Below are 24,261 nucleotides of genomic sequence, written 5' to 3'. Positions count from 1 at the left end.
GTGCAAGATTGGACAAATGCAGTAGCATCAAGTAACGAATTAACGAATCACGCAGTGCGCCTGGCTTGGGGTGTTAAGGACACCCCATTCAAGTGTTGGTGTTAACTTTTATCACAGACAGTGTCACTTTCTTAGACGAAATTTAATATTATGTGGGAGGGCGTGTTCTGTTTCTGTGCCCGGAACAAAATTAACGTTTAATTGTCTGAGGTGTTCCAACAATGAGCTCAATGTTCATTGGCTACGAACCATTGAAAGTAGAAGTGTTGCCAGCCATTTCCTCCCCGTCTGCGGAGTAGCAGAGACATCTGATTGGCTGACGTGTTCCAAGCAGCAGCTTTCCAAGGTTCATTTTCATTGGCTGCGAACCATTGAAAGTAGAAGTGTTGCTAGCCATTTCCTCCCCTTCCACGGAGTAGCAGGGACATCTGATTGGCTGACGTGTTACACGCAGGACCTTCCCAAGCTTAATGTTGATTGGCTGTGAACCATTGAAAGTAGAAATGTTGCCAGCCATTTCTTCCCCGTCCGCGGAGTAGCAGGGTCATCTGATTGATTGACGTGTTCCAAGCAGGACCTTCCCAAGCTTAATGTTGATTGGCTGCGAACCATTGAAAGTAGAAATGTTGCCAGCCATTTCCTCCCCGTCCGCTAGGTAGCAGGGACATCTGATTGGCTGACATGTTCCAAGCAGGACCTTCCTAACGTTATTGTTGATTGGCTGTGAACCATTGAAAGTAGAAGTATTGCCAGCCATTCCCTCTCCCTCCGTGGAGCACAGGGACATTTGATTGGGTAACGTGTTCCAAGCAGGACCTTCCCAAGCTTAATGTTCATTAGCTGTAAACCATTGAAAGTAGAAGTGTTGGCAGCAATTCCCTCCCACTCTGCGGAACATCTAGGACATTTTATTGGCTAAAGTGTTCCGAGTACAAGTTTGCTCATTATTGGCTGAGAATGGTTTATTGTTGTGAACCATTTTGTGACATACTTCAATGGAGTACGGGGAAACAGAGTAGTAGCAGGGAGGGTAGGAACACTATTAACTCTGTACAGTGGTCACAAGGTGGTGGGCAGGGATTGTGAATGTAAAAATTGTTTTTTATTTATTTTAAGGGCCATTTATATAATTGGCGTGGGGTATAGAAATCACGGCAGGAAAATAACAGAGTATTTTGCGGTCTTCTTTTTATTTAGTTTGCAGGTTGAATACTTCCCAGGAGCACCATTTACTTATAATGTGGTGATTACTTTTCTGATGGGGAGCTGTGGTTGCGCAGCAAAAATTTCAGTCTAGGTTTGAAACAGTTTTTATTAAGCAATTACAAATATACTTTCTTCGGACACTGAAGCTCTATATATCAAAGGGTTGACAAATAAAAACGCAATTCATAAAATATCCCTTAAGCGTGGCCACACCCTCCCTTTTTCCTGCTATAGTTTGTAAAAGTGTTGCCCCATATTCTTGATAATATAAGCGGACATGAGTTACTTTTAGATAAAGTAGAAAAGAAGTGCTACAAGAAACACTCCCGCACTACATCCTATGAGGTCAGAAGAACAATAAGAAGTAAAAACAGTTAAATACAAATGACTTTATATTACATACAAATGTACGCTTTATCATTTTTAAACATTTCTATTCTGTATAATTCGGGAAGTTCTGTTGTAGTGCTTAGAGGTCGCTCACTGCTCTGCTAACAAATCACGTACTACTTTAGGAACATATAGGATAGTAGTATAATAATATACACTACTGGTCTTATATATTCCATAGGGAGAAGGTGAATTGGAACCGCAACAGAGAAAAATAGGAATTTCCTAAAAAAAATGTAGGGTTTATCAAATATATTCACTAAGAAAGTATGCAAACTAACTTTTTTAAACTGTAATTTTGAAAAACATTCTCACTGTGAAAATATCGGATAAAGTAAGTTATACAGGTTAGTAACCTGCATTTAAGATTGGTTACTCCTGGCGGCGACAAATCTCCATTTCCTGTTGTGTGGAAATATGACACTCTATTACAATATACAGAGTATCACTGATGTCACACAAAAAGGAAAAGGGGCATAAACCCATGAATACAAAAGATGAATAACGAAATACTTTTCAGCGATGAATATGTTCAGTGCTTCTTTTCTCCGGGACTTCGAACTCTTTTATCTTCGCGCCGACGGGTCATAAACTCCTCTGAGATCATAATGGGTGGTTATTATAATATACATACTCACACTATATGATCCCAAGGGGGAAACAGACTAACACCAAGAGGCTGCTGACGTTACATATAAATTATTTGTCTTCGCGTCGACGGGTCATAAACTCCTCTGAGAACATAATGACTGCGAATATTATAATATTCATATTCACAGTATATGATCCCAAAGGGGAAAGAGACTACCAGCAAGAGACAGCTAACGTTACATATAAATTATTAGTCTTCGCGTGGACGGGTCATAAACACCTCTGACGTCAAGTTCAGTGTCAATATTATAATATACAAAGTCACACTATATGAGATCAAAAGAACTAGAAAAGGAACAATGTTTGCTGTATTCTGTTTGTTTCTGAAAACAAGCTAGGCATTACATATAAATGGCAAAATCAATTAGTAACACTATTTTCTAACTGCAAGTGTTTAAATATTGACAAATAGCTACGTATTATAAATATCAACTATGCCATAATCAAACAACTTACAACTCTGGATTATGTTTTGTGGCTGCAAAAGAAGAATCCGACTCTAGAAAAGAGCACCTGCATCACTGAATGGACACGTGCAAATAACTCGCAAAAACAAAACTAATCGATCAACGGGTGTGGTTTATATACCTTTTGGTTATTGAGTAGTCTATGGAAGGAAGATGCGGCTCCGCCCATTTAGATGTCACATTTTACAGTTGACACATGCTCACGTTTTAACTGTTTAACTTGTGCACGTGGTGGGAAATGTTACAAAATGTGAATTGGTAAAGGTTTCAATTTCGATCCTAACACGTATAAGGTCCTTAATATGTACATACGTTGGAGAGCTTAAAAACTGTTACCCAGCAAACCGTGTCATTTCCATTCTCATGACTACATACATCTATTGATTGCCGTCATTCTAAATAGAAGACATTAAAATAAATATCTTTCAAAATAGAATTTAAAAAAGTGCTAATATTTCTCATCACTATGGTTTTAAATTAAAAAATGCAAGCATCGGTAAAGCATACAGCTACCCCTGGAAAGGTGTGCCGGCGCTCTGAGGCATCGGAAAGATTAAGCAAGGTGTTGCCCACAGTGACATAGTAGTGGGCTAACGTGCCGGTGGAGCCAGGAATCAAACTGTGAACGCTGTTTTTAGAAGTCAGGTATCATAGCTGATGCGTCACACTTTTTCCACACTTATATGTTAATTACTGCTGATTAAGTTTCAAACATTGTTAAATTATAATTTATAACAGACTACTGTTACAGTTAGTTGTTCACTACAAAAAGTCTGCACGTCTTTTTAAAATTTACTTAAAAATAATATAGGTTTCAGGGACATTGTAGTTAGAAATTAGCATCTATAAAACCTTTGAAATTCACTGAAAAAACCATAGGTTTTACAGACGTTATAGCTAAAAATTCACTTTTAAAAAACCTTTGAAATTCACTGAAAAAACCATAGGTTTTACAGACGATACAGTTAGAAATTAGCAGTTAAAAAACCTTAGAAATTCACTGAAAAAACCATAAGTGTTAAGGGTGTTATAGTTAGCTGGACATTTCACATGTACAAAACCATAGAAATTCTACCGTTATAGTTAGTTCAGCTAACTATAACTCGCACCCATGCAATGCACTGCTCATGACTTCACATATTACATCATTCATGGCATGGTCAGTGACATCACTGATGACATCACTGATGACATCTCAAATGACATCACTGATGACATCATCTAGTGATTGTGTGTTTCTGTAAATGTTAATTTTTTTTTTTATATATATGCCAAACTGTATTGAAGAATGAGTGGTTGTATAGGTGTCTGGATGGGGGATTTAGCAGGTGTGTGACTGATTGTATAAGTGAGTGATTAAACTGTGTGAATGTATGTATCAGTCTGTCTGTTGTTGTGTAAGCTGCTACATGGGTTGGTCAGTAGCCACATGCGTGTGTAAATAGGTTATTGATTGTTTGCCTGAGTATTTGTATGGGAGAGTGAGTGTGTGTGTGGATGAGTTTGAGATGTGAGACTCTGTGCATAGATGTATGAGTGGTTCATTCACTGGGTGAGTGGGTTCAAGAGTGCATGTGGAAACAGCTGTATTGGTGGGTGAGTGTGTGTATGGGTGTGTTGGTGAGTGAATGGATGTCTCAGTGGTACATGTGTGAGTAACTACATATATAAAAGGCAGTGTATGTGAGTGATGGTGTGTATAAATAACTATACGTGAGAGTGAGTGATTGTGAGAGTGGCTGTATGGATGAGTGTGTACTTGTATCAGTGATTATATAAGAGAATAAGTATTCGTTAGTATCTGTCTGAATTAGTAAGGTGGTGTGTGTATATAACTGTGTAGGTGAGTAAATGGGAGTCTGATTGATATTTTGCATGACTGACTAGGTGTGTGAGTAACTCTATAGATAAGTGGTGGTGTGTGAGTGTCTGAATAGGTATATGAGTACATATGATAGTGTTGTATTGATGAGTGACTGCATGTATAAGTGATTGTATGGGTGAATGAGTGGATGTTAGAAATGGGGGTCTCTAGTTGGCAATGGGTGGCCACTGTCCAAGTAGGGACCCTTCTACATAAGTGAAAGTAAGCGGGCTACACCCTTTGATAACCCCTGCTCACCCCTGTGGTAACGTAGCACGAGCAGTTAGGCTTCTCTCAGAGGCCGTGTGTGAAGCATTTATGACCATACGCAGTAACACAGTGAAGAACACTACAAAGGGACACCACACAAGTAGTTATAAAAAATAAGTATCTTTATATATAGACTTAACACAAGACCAATACCAGCAAAAAGCCACAGTACTAGAAGATAGGGTTACTCTTAAAATGCTGCAAAAATAGTTCAAAGTGTGCAAAGAGGAGTTCAGTTCAAGGCAGTGGTCTCTGCGACCCTTTTACTCACAAACTACCTGGATTCTGTAGCAAAGCAACCAAAATGTTGCTAAGGAGTTGTAGCGATGATTTTCCTCACGCGTCACCAGCGATGCGTGGAATCCTTGCCGCAAGGGAGGATGATGTGCTGATCTGTGTGCAGGAAAAAGTGAAAAACTTCTACACGCTAACCCGGCGATGTGATAAAATCCTTGCTGCGAAGGGAGGATGATGCGCCGAGACTGTTGCGTGTGCGATCTTGTTGCGATGAAAAGACACGTCGCCCCGTGAGGGAGCGACGATCCTGATGCGATGAAAATGGCGAACGCTCGGCATCCGCGCTGCGATGTCGTGAAGCGATTAACTCCATGGGAAGATCTTTGGTTAGCGAGCACTTGGAGGCCCGCAAACATGCGATGCGATAATCTTCGGGTTAGCGAGCATTTGGCAGCCCGCAAACGTGTGATGCGATGATCTCCGGTAGCGAGCACTCAGCGGCAGCAGCGCAATGATTTTTCTTACGCTCTTCAGCTGCGGTGGCTCGCTAACGGGTGTTAGCAACTATTTTCGGCACTCTCTTCTCCACAGTAGAACTAGAGGCCCTGGAACTCACAGAAGCCTCACCTGCAGATAGAAATCCTCGCTGGGAGGAAACAGGAGGCTGGTGGTGGAGTCTGATGTGCCTGAGACTCCTGCAGGAGACTAGCTCTCTTCTAGCCCTTGGGCGATTGCTGTAGCAAAAATAAAAGTTCCTTCAAAGTCCTTTTCCTCTTCTTCCAAGTCCAGTAGTAACCACTGCAGGCCAGTCCAAGAAACAGCACTCAAGCACAAGGACAGTCCACTGTTCGAGTTAAAAATTGAGTTTGCACAATGCCATTGCACAGGGTGGTGTGCAACTTGTAGATTTCGTCATCTTCATTGATGCTTTGCTTGCATACATTTGTTTTGTTAATGCCAATAAACTGACCCTACCTCTCTATCTCATTCAGCATCTCCCGTGGGCACGGAAGGACAGGGGACGCACACCAGTGGTGAGGCATCAAATACAACAGCTGCACACGAGCACAGTGACACAGATGACACCAGCGCCTCAGAGGGGTACAGGACTCTGCTGGAGGAATCACAGCCAGAGATGCAAAGCTCAACGTCATCTGACACCGGCAGTGGCGCAGCCATGTTGGCGGGCACTCTGCCTCCTCTTCCACCACTCAGCATATGGTGCCCACCCTCCCAGCTACTTCCACTAGTACTGCCCGTGTTTGCACCAGTAAGAAGGGAAGAGTGTCCTTCCCCCCAGGCTCCGCTGCCCCTGTCCCTGTCCCCCCTGCTGCCATCAATGATGAGTCTATGGACCATTTGCAACAGTTGTGTGTGGGCCAGACAGCTCTCCTCAATGCCTTCATAGACCACGACAAAAAGTTGGCACAGGTGGTTCCTTTCATGGAGGGCATACATTCAGACATGGGTGGGCTACACCAGACTGTCCAGTCTTTGTCCTCCGCAGTGATGGCAGCCCTTCATCTGGCATGACCTGGGAGTCCAGTTCCTGTCCCTTTGTCCACCCCCTGCCAGTGGCCACATCTGATGAAAGTGACCACGCACAACAGACCTCAAAGTCAAGATACAGCACACACAGCAGACAGCAGCAGCAGCCCAATCGTTCCAGGGCACAGACCGGCAACAGCAAGGGCCAAAAAGCTAAGAAGCAGGCCTCAGGGTCACATGCCTCAGAGGCATCCCCAGCCAAGGACTCTCCTGTCCCAAAAACATCTCGCATAGACAAGCAGACAGTTTCCGTGCCCACTGAGAAGGTGGTGCCTGCTAAGAGTACACATAAGAAGAGCTCCAAGGCGGATTCACCCACAACCTCGACTCCCATCCAAAGCCCAGTAAAGCAGGAAAAGGAGGGCACTGTAGGGGGAACACCTGGTAAACAGGCGATGGAGGTGCAAAGGCAAGGCCAGGCCAAGCGAGCAGCTGGATCCAGCATGTCCCCAGAGGGTGGGCCACTGGCTGCACCTGATGCAGCTTTGGTGGTGAGTCTGCCTGTTGTGTCCGCACCACTTGCACTAGTCCCAAGACAGGGAAGCCATTTAGAATCCCCAAGAAGTGGAAAAGCACCCCTCCACAATCTCCCACCCATACTGTGTCTCACGGCAGCATGACTCCACCTCCACGTGCCACTACACCACCTGGTCCAAGCAGCCCTCCGGCTTCCCAAGCCACTGATGCTTCTACCTCAGCTGGACCTCTCTCTTCCCGGTCAAGTACTCCAACTGCCCCCGACACACAGCCAACTCCCAGTCTGACCGACAGGCAAGTCTGAGTGGTTGTCCCCCTCTCACACCTGTCTCTTCCACAGCAGTGCCTATACTGCTCATTGTCACCCCTTACTGTGTTGGCTTCTAGCTGCAGTATTTTGGATCACCTGGAGTTTACTCAACAAGGTCTCTCCTACCCCGGCCAACAGGGCATTACCATAGTCCAGGCGACTGATAACCATTGCACTGCCTAGCATGCTTTCTCCAGGGGGAAGGGGTGTGTGGCCTGTTTCACATGTTTCCCTGTCTGCACATCAAGATTTGAGGGACATGTATTGTCTTGTCAGCCATACAGTGATGCAGCAAGTTGGTAATGCAGGATTCAGGACAGTGATTGCTTGTGTTAATGGCTGTGTGGGTCCCTGTTGTCCTTCTCTGTGTGAGCCCACCTGGCTTGGCCTGCCCAGTCTAACATGGACACATCACTGAATGTACAGAGTATTACATGTGTCTTTTTTCATTACTCTGAATCAATGAGTCATCTTAGCCCTGTGGATTGCACATGACAGGCCTTGTGAAAAGGGTATGGGTTTGTGAGATTATGTCCCTCAATATGACCTCCATGACACAGCGAGCCATTCACAGGGCAAGGAAATTGAGGGCTGCGCAGTGTTGGACAGAGTGAGTCTACCCCCAAACATATGTTGATATGTAATGTATGTCTTGATCTACAATAAATTTGGCAGTTGATGTGGGCAGATTACACATGGCTTTATGTGTTGGCATCCTGCATGTGTATGAGATGGGCAGGTACTGTGTCCACCCTCTCACCTGCATGCATTTACATGTGGTTCTCCCATGCTGATGTACCATGTGAGATGCATTTTTGTCTCTATTGGACATATCTGTGGATTTGGGATGAGTCAGTATCATGCTACTGTAGTGAGATAAATTGGTACATAACACTGTGTCACTGATGTTTTCCCCCTCTTGTCTCCCATGCCTGCATCTTAAAGTACACCAGCGTAAGGCCATGTGGAGTGCCATTGCATGCAAGGTGCGGGCTCTGGGTGTCTCAAACCAGCAGTGTACCCACTGCCACAAGAGGTGGGATGACATCTGCCGGCTGAGCAAGAACGTGGCCGAGATGGCACTGGGGCTGATTCCTCGGACTGGCAGGTTGGCGAGGTGCAGCATGACACCACTAATGGCCCGCATCTTGGCTGTGACACAGCCTGAGCTGGATGCACATTTGAAGGACCATCAGCAGCAAGCTAGGGGTGAGTATTCTGGGAAGGGTGACTTTGGCTGTGAGTGGCTGCATGTGTACACAGCCTGGACCAGCGCTGGGCTATGTGATGTTGGTAGTGTGATGCAGTGGCTTGTAAGTGGCCTCAGTGCTGGGTGTAGCTGTCATGCATTTGCCCTACCTCTACTTCCTAATATGATTTTAGTACTGGGCATTTACATTGCATTCTGAGTCGTGGGCTTTAGGTATTGTTTGCATTGGGCTAGTCTGGTAAATCACATGGAAGGGTACGGCAGTGTGCCTAATCTGAGTGTGCTTTCATCAATGTGTGCATTGCCTGACCTCAGATCTGTGAGGCTTAGACATTTGACACCAATGTGCAACAGTAGTTGTGACCCAAAGTGCAGCATGGTATATGGCATAAGCTCATGGCCATTGTGGACTGTTATGTTGGAGTCTGTATCTGTGTTGTCCCCTTCTGCTCCATCCTGATCTGACAGTGGCAACATGTTGTGGGGTTAATCCTTGCCCCCATAAGGGCAATAGATGTGCTCAGAGCTATTTGTGTGTCTGGTTGAACGGAGCTACCGGCAGAATATTGTGTTGTGTGGGCATCACATGGCTCACTTATGCCTGGTTTGCTTGTTGACACCCACTGTTCGAGTTAAAAATTGAGTTTGCACAATGCCATTGCACAGGGTGGTGTGCAACTTGTAGATTTCGTCATCTTCATTGATGCTTTGCTTGCATACATTTGTTTTGTTAATGCCAATAAACTGACCCTACCTCTCTATCTCATTCAGCATCTCCCGTGGGCACGGAAGGACAGGGGACGCACACCAGTGGTGAGGCATCAAATACAACAGCTGCACACGAGCACAGTGACACAGATGACACCAGCGCCTCGGAGGGGTACAGGAATCTGCTGGAGGAATCACAGCCAGAGATGCAAAGCTCAACGTCATCTGACACCGGCAGTGGCGCAGCCATGTTGGCGGGCACTCTGCCTCCTCTTCCACCACTCAGCATATGGTGCCCACCCTCCCAGCTACTTCCACTAGTACTGCCCGTGTTTGCACCAGTAAGAAGGGAAGAGTGTCCTTCCCCCCAGGCTCCGCTGCCCCTGTCCCTGTCCCCCCTGCTGCCATCAATGATGAGTCTATGGACCATTTGCAACAGTTGTGTGTGGGCCAGACAGCTCTCCTCAATGCCTTCATAGACCACGACAAAAAGTTGGCACAGGTGGTTCCTTTCATGGAGGGCATACATTCAGACATGGGTGGGCTACACCAGACTGTCCAGTCCTTGTCCTCCGCAGTGATGGCAGCCCTTCATCTGGCATGACCTGGGAGTCCAGTTCCTGTCCCTTTGTCCACCCCCTGCCAGTGGCCACATCTGATGAAAGTGACCACGCACAACAGACCTCAAAGTCAAGATACAGCACACACAGCAGACAGCAGCAGCAGCCCAATCGTTCCAGGGCACAGACAGGCAACAGCAAGGGCCAAAAAGCTAAGAAGCATGCCTCAGGGTCACATGCCTCAGAGGCATCCCCAGCCAAGGACTCTCCTGTCCCAAAAACATCTCGCATAGACAAGCAGACAGTTTCCGTGCCCACTGAGAAGGTGGTGCCTGCTAAGAGTACACATAAGAAGAGCTCCAAGGCGGATTCACCCACAACCTCGACTCCCATCCAAAGCCCAGTAAAGCAGGAAAAGGAGGGCACTGTAGGGGGAACACCTGGTAAACAGGCGATGGAGGTGCAAAGGCAAGGCCAGGCCAAGCGAGCAGCTGGATCCAGCATGTCCCCAGAGGGTGGGCCACTGGCTGCACCTGATGCAGCTTTGGTGGTGAGTGTGCCTGTTGTGTCCGCACCACTTGCACTAGTCCCAAGACAGGGAAGCCATTTAGAATCCCCAAGAAGTGGAAAAGCACCCCTCCACAATCTCCCACCCATACTGTGTCTCACGGCAGCATGACTCCACCTCCACGTGCCACTACACCACCTGGTCCAAGCAGCCCTCCGGCTTCCCAAGCCACTGATGCTTCTACCTCAGCTGGACCTCTCTCTTCCCGGTCAAGTACTCCAACTGCCCCCGACACACAGCCAACTCCCAGTCTGAACGACAGGCAAGTCTGAGTGGTTGTCCCCCTCTCACACCTGTCTCTTCCACAGCAGTGCCTATACTGCTCATTGTCACCCCTTACTGTGTTGGCTTCTAGCTGCAGTATTTTGGATCACCTGGAGTTTACTCAACAAGGTCTCTCCTACCCCGGCCAACAGGGCATTACCATAGTCCAGGCGACTGATAACCATTGCCTGAACCAAGGTTTTGCGATGGATTGTGGGCAGAAAGGGGAGGATTTTACGCAGCAGACGCAGGGTATAATAGCATGAGATGGTTGTCGCAGCTATATGGTCTCTCATAGATAGAGACTGATCTAGTTTTAGCCCCAGATTTTTAACACATTTGTGCTTCTCATGTAACTACTCAGCACATTGGGCTGGCCACTGGCCATGTTGTTCACTGATGTTTGCCCCTTGCCTGTGCAGGATCTCATGTAACTACTCTGCACATTGTGCTGGCCACTGGCCTTGTTGTTCACTGATGTTTGCCCCCTTGCCTGTGCAGGATCTCATGGACTCACTCTGCACATTGGACTGACCACTGGCCTTGTTGTTCACTGATGTTTGCCACTTGCCTGTGCAGGATCTCATGTAACTACTCTGCACATTGGACTGGCCACTGACCTTGATGTTCACTGATGTTTGCCCCTTGCTTGTGTAGGATCTCATGTAACTACTCTGCACGTTGTGCTGGCCACTGGCCTTGTTGTTCACTGATGTTTGCCCCTTACCTGTGCAGGATCTCATGTAACTACTCTGCACTTTGTGCTGGCCACTGGCCTTGTTGTTCACTGATGTTTGCCCCTTGCCTATGCAGCTTCTCATGGACTCACTCTGCACATTGGACTGACCACTGGCCTTGTTGTTCACTGATGTTTGCCCCTTGCCTGTGCAGGATCTCATGGACTTACTCTGCTCTTTGTGCTGGCCACTGGCCTTGCTCTTGTCTTATATTGGTGCCTATCTGTGCAATATCTGAATAAAGACAGTTGCTCTTGTTGTCTGTTTTGTCAGTGTCCTTACTGATTAATGTGTTTTCTGTGTGTGTATGGTATACTGTGCCACATGCTCTGTATGCCATTTCAACATTTCCATTGACTTGTCTCACTTTTTCTATTTTTTACAGGGGTGACAGGGACTTCAGTTCTTCCTGACTCTGATGTTTGTGGGTGCAATGATAGTGGTTTGAGATGAAATACTGTTGACATTCTCATTCTTTGTTCATGTTAGCTATATTGTACACATGTCAGGTTTGGAGGCACTGCCAGCTGACCAGGGTCATCATGTATGTGTGATCTTACTTTATGTGTGCCCAGCAGTGTAGGTGTGTAGTCATCTTGTGATGGTCAGTCATCCTAGTCACATGAGTTACTTTCAATGTGTGCACTTCGGTGGTCAAGAAGTGTGCAGTGTGCAGGGGTGAATTTGTCAGGAGTGTGGATGTGTGTGTGCCCCTGCAATGTCGACTACACACATGTGTTACCCAGGAGTAGAGTGCCTGTTTGTGTGATTGTTCAGTCCTGTGATTGTGATTGTGTGCACATGTGTGTGTTGTATGGTGTGCACTGTGCAGTGTGTTGGTGTGTCCCTGCAGTTCTGGCTGACTCCTACTTGTTGTTTTTGTCAATTGTGAGTATGCACAGTATGTGGCTGGCAAGTCAGTGTTGTGTTTTGTTGATTATCCATGTGTCTTGATGCTGTTTGTGGTGACTGTGCATACCTGCTCAGCCACACTGACATTGTGGGTGTGTTTTCTCATGCATTGCTGTCACATGGGGCTTTGTTGCTGTCGTACTTTAATATTCGGGACCGCGTAGGGGACAGGGCCCTACCCCTGTCTATCTTGGTATTAGCGAACCGCAAATGGTAAATGCGGCATGTACGAGTGCTTTATATACCGTTCTAGCTATAAATGCACTGTTTACACGATATTTAGCTTCACTACGCAGGTTCCATTTTGGAAGCAGCGGCCATCTTGTCATTGCCCTCACATAGGCTATAATGGAGTAAATACGAGCCTCACAGTACATGGGCTTTCCCTCTGACTTCTCTGTGACCTGGGCAGCTGGCTCTGCTGCCCCGGGTCAAACCGGTCTCACGAGCTCCCCTTCCTCCGTCCACCTGTGATTAGCATCAGGGCTTGACCCGTCATAAAACCCTTTCATTCTACACAATCCCCCGGCTAATCTCTTCCACACCTGCTTGTTCCTGCTTTATGACTTGTTTCCCAAAACAGGAGATGCTCATGTTTATTGGGGGATCTATTTACATCAAACGTGGGATCTGAACCTTACTGTGTAAATCATTGTGGGCTGGCCGAACTGGAATGTGGGATGGTCATCATGACTCTGCTTTTTCGTTTGTAATGTATACCTTTATATGGCCATATCGTAAACCAAGGAATGTGTGCCTGGAGCATGATATTTTGTATTTAAGATGAAGTCCGTTCCTATGATTTTCAGCAGTCTCCTGAGAACATACACGCTGTTGTACTTCTAGGATACCTGTCATTGGTCTGCAGCCAATAAACGAATCTTTGACTTCACCCAGAAGACTCTGTGTTTCTGTAGGTCCGGAACAGGGTGAACCCAGAAGTCATAGGGTGTGTGCCCCTGCACCGCTGGGTCTAAATTACCCAGTACTTCAGTTTGGCGCCCAACTCGGGACGATTTCAGCGGTACCAGTCCAAGCCAGAGGTTCGTGAGGAGCTTCGTGTGGAAATTCCGGAGGAAGGCCGCCACTTCATCGACCCCTGCATGTCGACGTGGTCCAAAAGTCTTTTCTGCGAGGTTCTCCGCGTCCCGACGGCTACGAAGGACTGCTGCCCTGATTAATCGACCTGTTTTGGACCCTTGACGAGTTTGAGAGAGCGAAACAATCGAGAGAGTCTTCTGGTGACGCCATCGATCAACAATATTCAGTTAAGTATAAGTGGAGCGTCTCCCATTTGTTTTTGGTATCCTTCGGGATCGTTTGATTTGGTAATGTGGTAATTTGGAGTTTGCAAACGCCAAAACCAGAGGACTCGTGTATTCACGAGAATATCGTATTCGATAATCCTTTGACGTTTGGATCTAGACTAGTGAGCAAAGATGCCTGGTTCTGGACTATTTGGTAGATTATTCTGTTTGGGTTGTGGAAAGGATTTCCAGCTAGAGGAATCATGTCCGGTTCCTCCGGTTGGAACTCCAACTTATGAGCTCTATGTAAAACATGGCGTAGGCCCCATTGCATATAACGAAGTGTGGATCCACTACACCAGGAAAGATGGTGTTTTAAAATGGCCCCAAAATGGTAGTTTTGATACCGATATTTTAGATAATTTGGAAATTAAATTGTTTAAGAAGAAAGCCCGGCCGGCGATGTTTGACTCTTTCCGCTTATGGCGAAAGGAAGCCAAACAGAAGGAAATTAAGTTAGCGAAAAAGAATAAGAGAGAGAGAGGTATGTCAGTAATGCAAGCAGCTGTACAATTTAAAGACAATGAAGAGGAGCAAATGAGTGAGCAATTGCACAGGCAGCATAAGTTAGGGATTGACAAATGTTACCCAGCTTTGCCACATTCTAAGCAGAATGAGTTAGAAGAAAAGGAGAAAGATCCCCTGATGTCACATTTGTTGAGTTCGCCACCCCCGTATGCTCAAACTGCCACGGCGCCTCCCCAGCTTGTAAATATGCCGCCTCCAGTGCATATACTGCAAGCCTTACCGCAACCGCCAGTTGCTTTGCAGCCAGTTCCTATTCCTGTAGCGCAGCCCTCTCAAGCGCCGCCAGTTGTGCTTCCAACTGCCCCCGCACTTCCTGCGACTTTGCCTAATCCAGTAACTGCCTCCCCTAACACTCTTCCTTCCACCACTCCAGTACCTGTCTCTACATCCTCTTTTCTTCCCTCTGTTTTTCCCCCTGTTCTCGCCTCAGCTTCTCCTTCAGCGCGACAGCGCTCAGCTAATGTGGTTTCTACATTCATGTCTCCTCTCTTTGAGTCATCTGGTGCGACTCCTGGTTTACAGCGTAAGCAGTTGCGCAGCCAATTGCCTAACCCCGATGAGAAAAAGGTAATAGATAACATGGCGCGTAGATGGATCGTTTTTCCTTCACTGTATAATGTGGAATCAGTTGTCAACATTTTCCATCAATGGGATGCCCCGAAACAGAGATATGTGTTTGAGAAAATGTGCGAAATTCTCTGTGAAGAATTGGAGGATAGTGGTAAAAATCCAAACCCGCAGGAATTGTGTAGAGTGAGGTTCGATTTTGGAACTGGTATAATTGTGGACCGCGAAGTAGATAAAGCAGTTGCGGTTGTATTGTCCTTTAGGAATGACGATTGCCAACAGTCATTGTTTGAACAAGAGGTCCTTGTGGGAAAAAAGGCAAAAGCGCGACAATACCCTATGAGAGAAGTTCCCCCGGTATGGAAGGAAGCGGTTGCAGCTGCCGGTGGTAACCCCGCTGTGGCAGCGCATTTCCAGCGTGTTTGGGTGCATGTTCCATGGAAGCGCTCTGAGGTGTTAGCGCTTAAGCAGTCCTTGCCTGATCCCCGTAAAAACCCAGCAGGTTACTATAAAGAGTTGTCACAGACGGCAGGGTCATGCATTATGAATCTGGCCGACATAGACATGTTGTTTGGTAATGTTGTTCCACAGCCTCTATGGGGATCAATTCGTAATGTAGATCACAATGCAGAACTAGGGGATACATGGGCTAACATTGTTGCTGCTGATGCTAGACAAACTGGTGGTGCGAAACCAGAACCTTTAGTAGCTGAATTGCCTGGTAGAATCATTACGTATATGAAGACAATAATGCCTGCGATGCGCGTAAATTGGGACAAGTTATCTGCATGCAAGCAGAAGAAAGATGAGACAGTGTCAGACTTCTTTACTAGGTTTGAAGAAACGTTTATTGATCACAGTGGGCAAGATATGAGTACTGAGGGTGGCCAACGGCTGTTTGTGGATAAGTTTGTGCAGAATTTACTTCCTGACCTGTGTAAAAAGTTAAAAGATTCAGAAAGTTCTTGGGCTGTTTCTTCTTCAGCGCAAATACTGGCTACTGCACAGTATTATGAAAACAGAGATAAGGACGAGAAAGATAGAACAGAAAAGAAAACGAAGGAACTCAAGACAAAGGTCCTTTTACAGCAGGCCTATCCGCCACGTGGAGGTCAGAATAATTATAGACAACCCCAAGGTGTCTATCACCAACCCCAACAGTTTCAGGACAACCAGCAAATGAACGGGTATTATCAACCACGTGTCCCTGTAGGTCCCAACCAATGTTCATACTGTAAAGAGGAAGGTCATTTTAAATACAGTTGCCCTAAATTAATGCAGCGGAACGGTAATGCGTATGGCGCAAGAGGTAGGGGTGGTCAGCAAGCTCCTAGAGGCAGAGGGCGAGGAAATGCTCCCCAGAATGCGCGTCCTCTTCCGCCCCAAAGCGCCATTAATAGCTTTGATCAGCAAGCTAACGCGACTAGTAATACGGCCCAGTATTATAATAATGATTATTATGCAGAGGACGGTGATGCAGAAAATAATGATTACTAGGACAGCCATAGACAGAGAGAGGGAGTTGTTTCAGTGCCAGTGGATCAGAGTGGACCGTATGTTGAGGTGACTACAGCAAATGTAACGGAGCCTTTTCTGCTAGACACTGGTGCTGCAAAGAGTTCAATCATGCATTCAAAACTCCCTGGCGCACCTTTGTCTGGCGATATAAATGTTTCAGTAGGTTTTTCTGGCGCCCCGGTTAGGAACCCGATTTCCAGTCCCATGTCACTTTCTGTTGGACCTTGCGAGCTGAAAGCACCCCTGATTCTGACAACAGGTTGTGGTGAGAATTTGCTAGGATTAGATTTGTTGAAAAGATTGCACGCTACACTGTACTGTTCTCCTTCAGGAGTACAACTTACATTAGGCAAGAAAGTGGTTTCCCCAATGTATTTGTCTAAAAACACAATGCCGCCTGAATTGTCATCCCTTCCGGATGCCCTTTGGGCTACTGGTCCCAATGATGTGGGCCTCTTGGAGATACCGCCATATGTGGTGACTTTAAAGGCTAATGTCAGACTGCCACGTATTCCCCAGTACAAGATCTCTAATGAAGGGCAGAAAGCATTGTTAGACATTGTCAGCGACTTCATTAATAAAGGTGTGATTGAGGAGACAAGAGGCAACGTTTGCAATAGTCCGATTTTACCTGTCTTAAAACGAACGGACCCTTCACAGCCACCTGTTTACAGATTTGTGATCGATCTTAGAGAGGTTAATAAGATTGTTGTGCCACAGTTTCCGGTTGTCCCCGATATAACTGCCTTGTTAACGATGATTCCAGCCTCTGCTGCATGGTTTTCGGTGATCGATTTAAAGAATGTTTTCTTTAGTATCCCAATTGCAGAAGAGAGCAGAGATATTTTTGGTTTTAGTCTGGGAGGCCGAAGCTTCCGCTTCAAACGCGCTCCCCAGGGCTACTGTGAGAGTCCATCTATATACAGTCAAGCTTTGAAAGCGCAGCTTGATGCACTTGTTTTACCTAGTGGCGCTATCCTGATTCAGTACGTGGACGATTTACTGATCGCTGCGGATACTGAGAAGATCTGCAAAGAAGCCACATTATCACTGTTGCGCCATTTATCCGCTTTCCATCACAAAGTGTCTCTCTAAGCTGCAATATTGTCGACAAGAAGTGACCTACTTAGGTCATCTCTTATCGAAGGAGGGAAGGAAACTGACCCCAGAAAGAATTCAAGCCATTGCACAGTTGAGTGTGCCAAAAACACAGAGAGAAGTGCGTGCTTTCTTGGGCATCACTTCATACTGTAGGCATTGGATCCCTAGTTTTTCTTTATTGGCAAAACCTTTGTTAGCCTTAACATGCAAAGACACACCGAATCCTATCCCATGGTCTGAAGAGTGCCAGAAAAGTTTTGTGGAATTGCGTAATGCATTATGTTCAGCACCTGTGTTGGGTACTCCTGACTACAGCAAACCTTTTACATTGTATGTTCACGAGAAAGATGGATGTGCGTTGTCAGTGTTAACACAGCCTTTCGGCGACAGACCGCGCCCATGCGCATATTTTTCATCTACCTTGGACCCTGTAGCAAGGGCATTGCCAAGCTGTCTGAGAGCGACAGCTGCTGCAGCGATGTCTATCCGACAATCTGCTGGTTTGGTAATGGACAACACATTGATTGTCATGGTTCCACATGCTGTAGACACATTATTAAATAGAACTAAGACACAACACTTGACTAGTGCACGATTATCGGGCTACGAGCTTACACTGTTAGCTAATCACATACACATAAAAAGATGCAATACGCTGAATCCAGCCACATTGTTGCCAATTCCAGCAGACTCAGATGAGATCGAGCAACATGACTGTTTGTTCAGAACAGAAGAAGAGACGAAAGGGAGAGTAGATCTAAAATAAACTCCCCTGACTGAGTGTGATGGCACTTTATGGGTAGATGGGTCATGTTTCAAGCTCCCTAATGGTGACACGACTGCTGCCTATGCTATCACGACTTTGCACACGGTCGTGGAAACTGCACGAGTGCCACATAATTCGGCCCAAGCAGCAGAATTAATCGCCCTCACGAGAGCATGCGTGTTGTCCGAAGGAATGAGAGTGAATATATACACAGATAGCCAGTACGCCTTTGGCGTGGCTCATAATTTTGGGCGTTTGTGGAAAGAGCGTGGGTTCCTGACGTCGCATGGAGCTAAAATTCAGAATGGCAAGTTGGTGAATGATCTCCTTGAGTCACTGACCCTACCGTTGCAAGTTGCGATCATGAAATGCAGTGCGCACAGGAAAGTCACAGATGATGTTGGACGTGGGAATGCGTTTGCTGATGAGACCGCGAAAGAAACAGCACAGAATGTGAAGACTAGAATGTATGTTGCAGGTCCCGCAAGATGGGTTAATGATGTGGGAATGTGTGAGAACACAATAGAGAGTGTGAAGTCGCTTCAAGCTGAAGCCACAGAGGAAGAGTTAAGCAAGTGGAGAGAAAGTATGGGTAAGTTGGATGAGAATGGTTGTTGGATTGATCTGACAGAACATAGGCGATGGTTGTTGCCTGATGCATATGTGCTTCCAGTGGTTACTATGGCACATGCAATGGCACATATCAGTACGAAAGGTATATGCAAGTTGTTGGCCCCAGTATGGCAGAATGCTGGGATTCCCAAGTGTGCAGAGAATGTGGTCAAGAATTGCATAGTATGCTTGAAGTACAACCCTGGTAGGGGAACCCCAACTCCGGCTGGTCACTTTGCACCCCCATCATGTCCATTTGAAGTTTTGCAGCTGGACTTTATTCACATGGAAAGATGCAACAACCTGAAATATGTACTGGTGGTTGTTTGTGCTTTCTCAAAATGGATAGAGGCTTATCCTCTGAAAGATAACACTGCCCTATCCACAGCCAAAGCCCTTGTGAAGGAGTTTTTCCCTAGGTTTGGGATGCCAAGAATGGTGTGGTGTGATAACGGAAGTGAGTTTGTGGGTAAAGTGATGAAGAATGTATGTGAAGGGCTAGGGATAAAGCAGAAGTTCCATGCTGCAAATCACCCCCAATCAGCTGGATTAGTAGAACGCTACAATGGAGCCTTAAAGCTCAAGCTGGCCAAAATCCAGGCGAGCACCGGTCTTAAATGGCCTGACGCTCTGCCTTTAGCACTCCTGTCCACCAGAATGACCATACACTCACGAGTGGGACTTAGCCCTTATGAGGTCGTCTTTGGCCGCCCGGCTAATGTATGGGGCGTGCCAAGACCGGCGAAATTTAGTGAAATAGAACATCCAGTACTGCTCGATTACCTGTATGATTTGACTGTTAAACTGCGTGTTTTGCACCAACAGGTACATGATACTCTTCCCCAAGCCTCTGAACCTCCTGGACACCCTATCAACCCTGGTACGTGGGTGCTAGTCCGAAATTTCCAGCGCAAGAGCAACGACGAGCCTCGCTGGATCGGCCCTCATCTTGTTCTTCTTTCGACAAGATCAGCAGTGCGAGTGAAAGGGAAGAAGCACTGGATTCATGGTACCCACTGCAAAGTAGTCCCCTTGCCTCTGCCATATGACCAGTGGGTCAAGGAGGGTATCGCCGACTCAGAGACAGACATTGTACCTCGCTTTGTACCATTCAGTGACGCACGCATAAGAGGCACAGTTTCAGACCAAGAGAGTGACAATATTCTGCAGGAAGCTGTGCCACCATCAAGTCGACTGGACACCACTGAGCCTGAACTTTTGTTTCAAGACCAAACAGCACCTGGCCGTCTCCACTATAATTTGAGACCTAGGCCCATGGACAAATAAAGATTTCCTCACTATTTTCCTTTTGACATTTTTGCTCTCTCATCTGAAGGACTTTCTTGATTTTTGTTTTTCGAACCACCATCCGGGTTCTGCCGCAGGGTCGCGGTGCCAAGACTTTGGGGTACAGGCCGAAGACGCAAGGTCGACGGTTCTGGTTGGTCAAGGGCGTTTCCCTGGACTGACAGGCGTACTCCTTAGCAGAAGAAACTCATCCGCCGCGAGCGGCCCGATTAGAGGATGGAGTTTTTTAAGATGGAGAGACCCGTTGAGGAAATGAACTTCAAAGCAAGGATGTGTAGAATTGTAAAAACTAAATGTTTTGTATTTTTGTGTCTTTTTACACTGTGTAGTATCATGATGTTTATTGTAGGATTTGTGTTTTTCTCCGCTCAAAAGCCCATTGCACCCACTCAACAGCCTATACCCCTTTCTACTGCCTCCTCTCACTCTTTTCACCCTTTGCCTGAGCACGAACAGACCAGACGATCAGAGTTTGTAAATAACTCGTTTATCCAGCTCTTGCACCAGCACCAACTAGTAATGAACACGACCAACTGTTGGGTGTGTGGGTTAATGCCACATACCATTAACAAGGGTATTCCCTACCTGGTGCTGCCGTACAGTTACAATGGATCGTCATGGGCATTCCAAACCATGTTTCTCTATGCTCTAGATACATACTCCCCTCGCCAACCGCGTTCCATCAGACCTATCACCAATAATAAGGCTTTGATGAAAGGAGTTGCCGATATGAGTAGGGATATTGATGCATACTCATCCATTCCCAAAGAAGAGCTGAGACCTTATGTAGGATGGAACGCGACGGGGTATAGTATTAGTCTGGGTGAAAGACAGCGAAAAATCTCATCTCCAATCTGGGTCGTACCCCACATGGGTCGGTTCTGCTTACAGGGTAATGGTCAGAATCCTAGAGCTCAACTGGGAAGAAGTGACTGTACTGAAACGTACACTTTCCCGTCACAGTTTTCCCCTGCGTTTTTGGCTGCTAAGGGCACATATTTCATCTGTAATGACCGAGCATATACATGGCTGCCCCCTGATTTCTCGGGCACATGTTATATTGCGAACTTGCTACCGCCGACATTTACTGCTGCCTCTGACTATCACAAGACCAGAGTTGTGAGAGGTGTGATTAGTAAGGAGGATACTGCCGGTCAGGAAGCAGGAGACTTCTTCTTGGGTTTCCTGCCGTTTTGGGGACCTATGGTCAATAGTAGGAACCTGAGACAACTGACACGTGTGGTTGAATCCACTGTCAATGTAACGGCTGGTGCCCTTAGTAATCTGACGGCTGAGCTCCAAGCGGATCGCCTTATGACTCTGCAGAACCGCATGGTTCTAGACGTTATTCTTGCAGACCGCGGTGGGGTATGCAAGGTCATCCAATCCAGTTGCTGCATTTTCATACCAGATAATGCTCCAACAGTGTATCAAGCCATCTCCAAACTCCATAAAATATCTGAATCCATACACGTGGATAAGGGAGATTGGTCAATGGTGGGGTGGTTCTGGGAATTGATATCTGCCTGGGGTTGGAAAGTTCTGATGGTCATTGGAATGATCTTAGCCATTCTTTTCCTGTTCTGCCTGTGTATACAGTGTGCTCCTGCGATATGTGGCCTCTGCGCTACCTTATGTGTAAGGAAACCTGTATCGAGGGACGAGCTAAGTAGTAGGATGATGCTACAGCAACATCTCCACGACTTCGTGAACATTGACCTAGACTCGGATTAACCCCTTCCATGCGGGGCTGATTCCCCCGCGGTGCTGACTGCTGCTTGCGCGGGCGTGATCATGACGGAACGGTTCCGTCATGAGCACAGCTCAACCGACGCTCATGACGGAACCGTTCCGTCATGAGCGTCGAAGGGGTTAAGATGAGTATAGTGATTGCCTATGTAAGGGCAAAAGGAGGGTCTGTCGTACTTTAATATTCGGGACCGCGTAGGGGACAGGGCCCTACCCCTGTCTATCTTGGTATTAGCGAACCGCAAATGGTAAATGCGGCATGTACGAGTGCTTTATATACCGTTCTAGCTATAAATGCACTGTTTACACGTTATTCAGCTTCACTACGCAGGTTCCATTTTGGAAGCAGTGGCCATCTTGTCATTGCCCTCACATAGGCTATAATGGAGTAAATACGAGCCTCACAGTACATGGGCTTTCCCTCTGACTTCTCTGTGACCTGGGCAGCTGGCTCTGCTGCCCCGGGTCAAACCGGTCTCACGAGCTCCCCTTCCTCCGTCCACCTGTGATTAGCATCAGGGCTTGACCCGTCATAAAACCCTTTCATTCTACACAATCCCCCGGCTAATCTCTTCCACACCTGCTTGTTCCTGCTTTATGACTTGTTTCCCAAAACAGGAGATGCTCATGTTTATTGGGGGATCTATTTACATCAAACGTGGGATCTGAACCTTACTGTGTAAATCATTGTGGGCTGGCCGAACTGGAATGTGGGATGGTCATCATGACTCTGCTTTTTCGTTTGTAATGTATACCTTTATATGGCCATATCGTAAACCAAGGAATGTGTGCCTGGAGCATGATATTTTGTATTTAAGATGAAGTCCGTTCCTATGATTTTCAGCAGTCTCCTGAGAACATACACGCTGTTGTACTTCTAGGATACCTGTCATTGGTCTGCAGCCAATAAACGAATCTTTGACTTCACCCAGAAGACTCTGTGTTTCTGTAGGTCCGGAACAGGGTGAACCCAGAAGTCATAGGGTGTGTGCCCCTGCACCGCTGGGTCTAAATTACCCAGTACTTCATTGCCTCCAGTATGGCATATGGTGTGTGGTTTCATACCATCCCCTATCTGTGCTTCAGATGCCTACCCATTGTGAGCCTGCACTCCATCTATTTGTGTATGGTACACTCCTGCTATGTCCACTACTGACATACACACCACTTCACTTTCATGTCAGCTGTCCCCTTGGGATGCCTGTGTGTGTGCCTCCCCATCACTTCATTTGTGACACTGTTCTTTGTGGTGCAGATCTTTGCACAGGAGCAATGTGCCACTCAGGACATTTTCCCAATTAGTTTTGTGATTTTCTTTTACTGTTCAGCAGTCATGGTTGCTCATATGCAGTTCAACTGTTTGTGCTGCACAGTCCTCTGGTCATGTTGTTTCCACTTTGGGGTCCCAGACTTGTGCATCTGTGGGTGTTGGGTTAGGTGTGTGTGTGTTTGCTGAGGTACTGCGTCCCTTCCTGAGTGTGGTGTTGTCAGTGTGCTGTTTGGATTGTTGTTGTGGGTGTTCATGTTGTGTCACTCATATCTGTGTGGGGCTGGTATGTTTGGTGTGCACACACAGCTTGGTGTGCATGCAGTGCTGTGGATGTATGTTGCCTTGCCTGGTGTGCATCCCCTGATGTCCGGCTGTGTTTGCGATGTGACTTATTGGCATGTGCATCTGTTGTGTGTTTGATGTGGCTGTGTGCAGTGTGTTGGCTGTGTTGTCTCTTGGTGCTGACAGATGCTCTGTGTGTGGTGTTCTGTTTTCATGACAGTGTGTGTGTTTTGTTGGTGTGGTGTGTTTCATTCAGATGTGTGTAGTCAGTGTGGTGTGCCTTACTTGTGTGTCTGTCACATGAACTTAGGTCTATTCTAGTTCCTGTGCTTGTGTTAGGTGTGTCCTTGGTGTTTTCTCCTCTCATATTTGAGCTGTCTCTTGTCATTCTTGTGCATGTGCAGGCATGTGGTACACTGTGACATCATGTTGACTTGATGGGTGGGTGTGGTATATCTGTCTGTGTGTCATTGTAGGCCCATTTCTCCCAGTTTGTATCCATGATTATTTTGTGATGGTGCACTTCCTGTCTGTACTGTGGTATTTTGTCTGTGCATTGTTCCTGCATGCTGAGGTTGTGCACTCCTGTTGTGTCTGTGCTCCCATTGCCTTTCCACAGTTTGGCTGCACAGGTCATGCCTGGTGCTGGTCCTGCCTTCTGCATTGTGCGCATGTTTTCCCACTTCTTCACCATTGCGGTGACGTAACTGGGAAATTACTTCATGATCGTAGACGGGGTGATTTGGTGACAGGTAGGACATGTGTGGGTACATTTGTGGATGTGTTCCTGTCCCCACCAGAGTGTCTGGTGTGGACAGTGACCCTATATCAGCCCATGAGTTGTGTGTTGTGGTTGTGTGAGGAATTGTGTTAT

This window comes from Triturus cristatus, chromosome 10, assembly GCF_964204655.1.
Source record: "Triturus cristatus chromosome 10, aTriCri1.1, whole genome shotgun sequence".
Classification (NCBI taxonomy): Eukaryota; Metazoa; Chordata; class Amphibia; order Caudata; family Salamandridae; genus Triturus; species Triturus cristatus.
Note: the sequence above shows the minus strand (reverse complement) of the source record.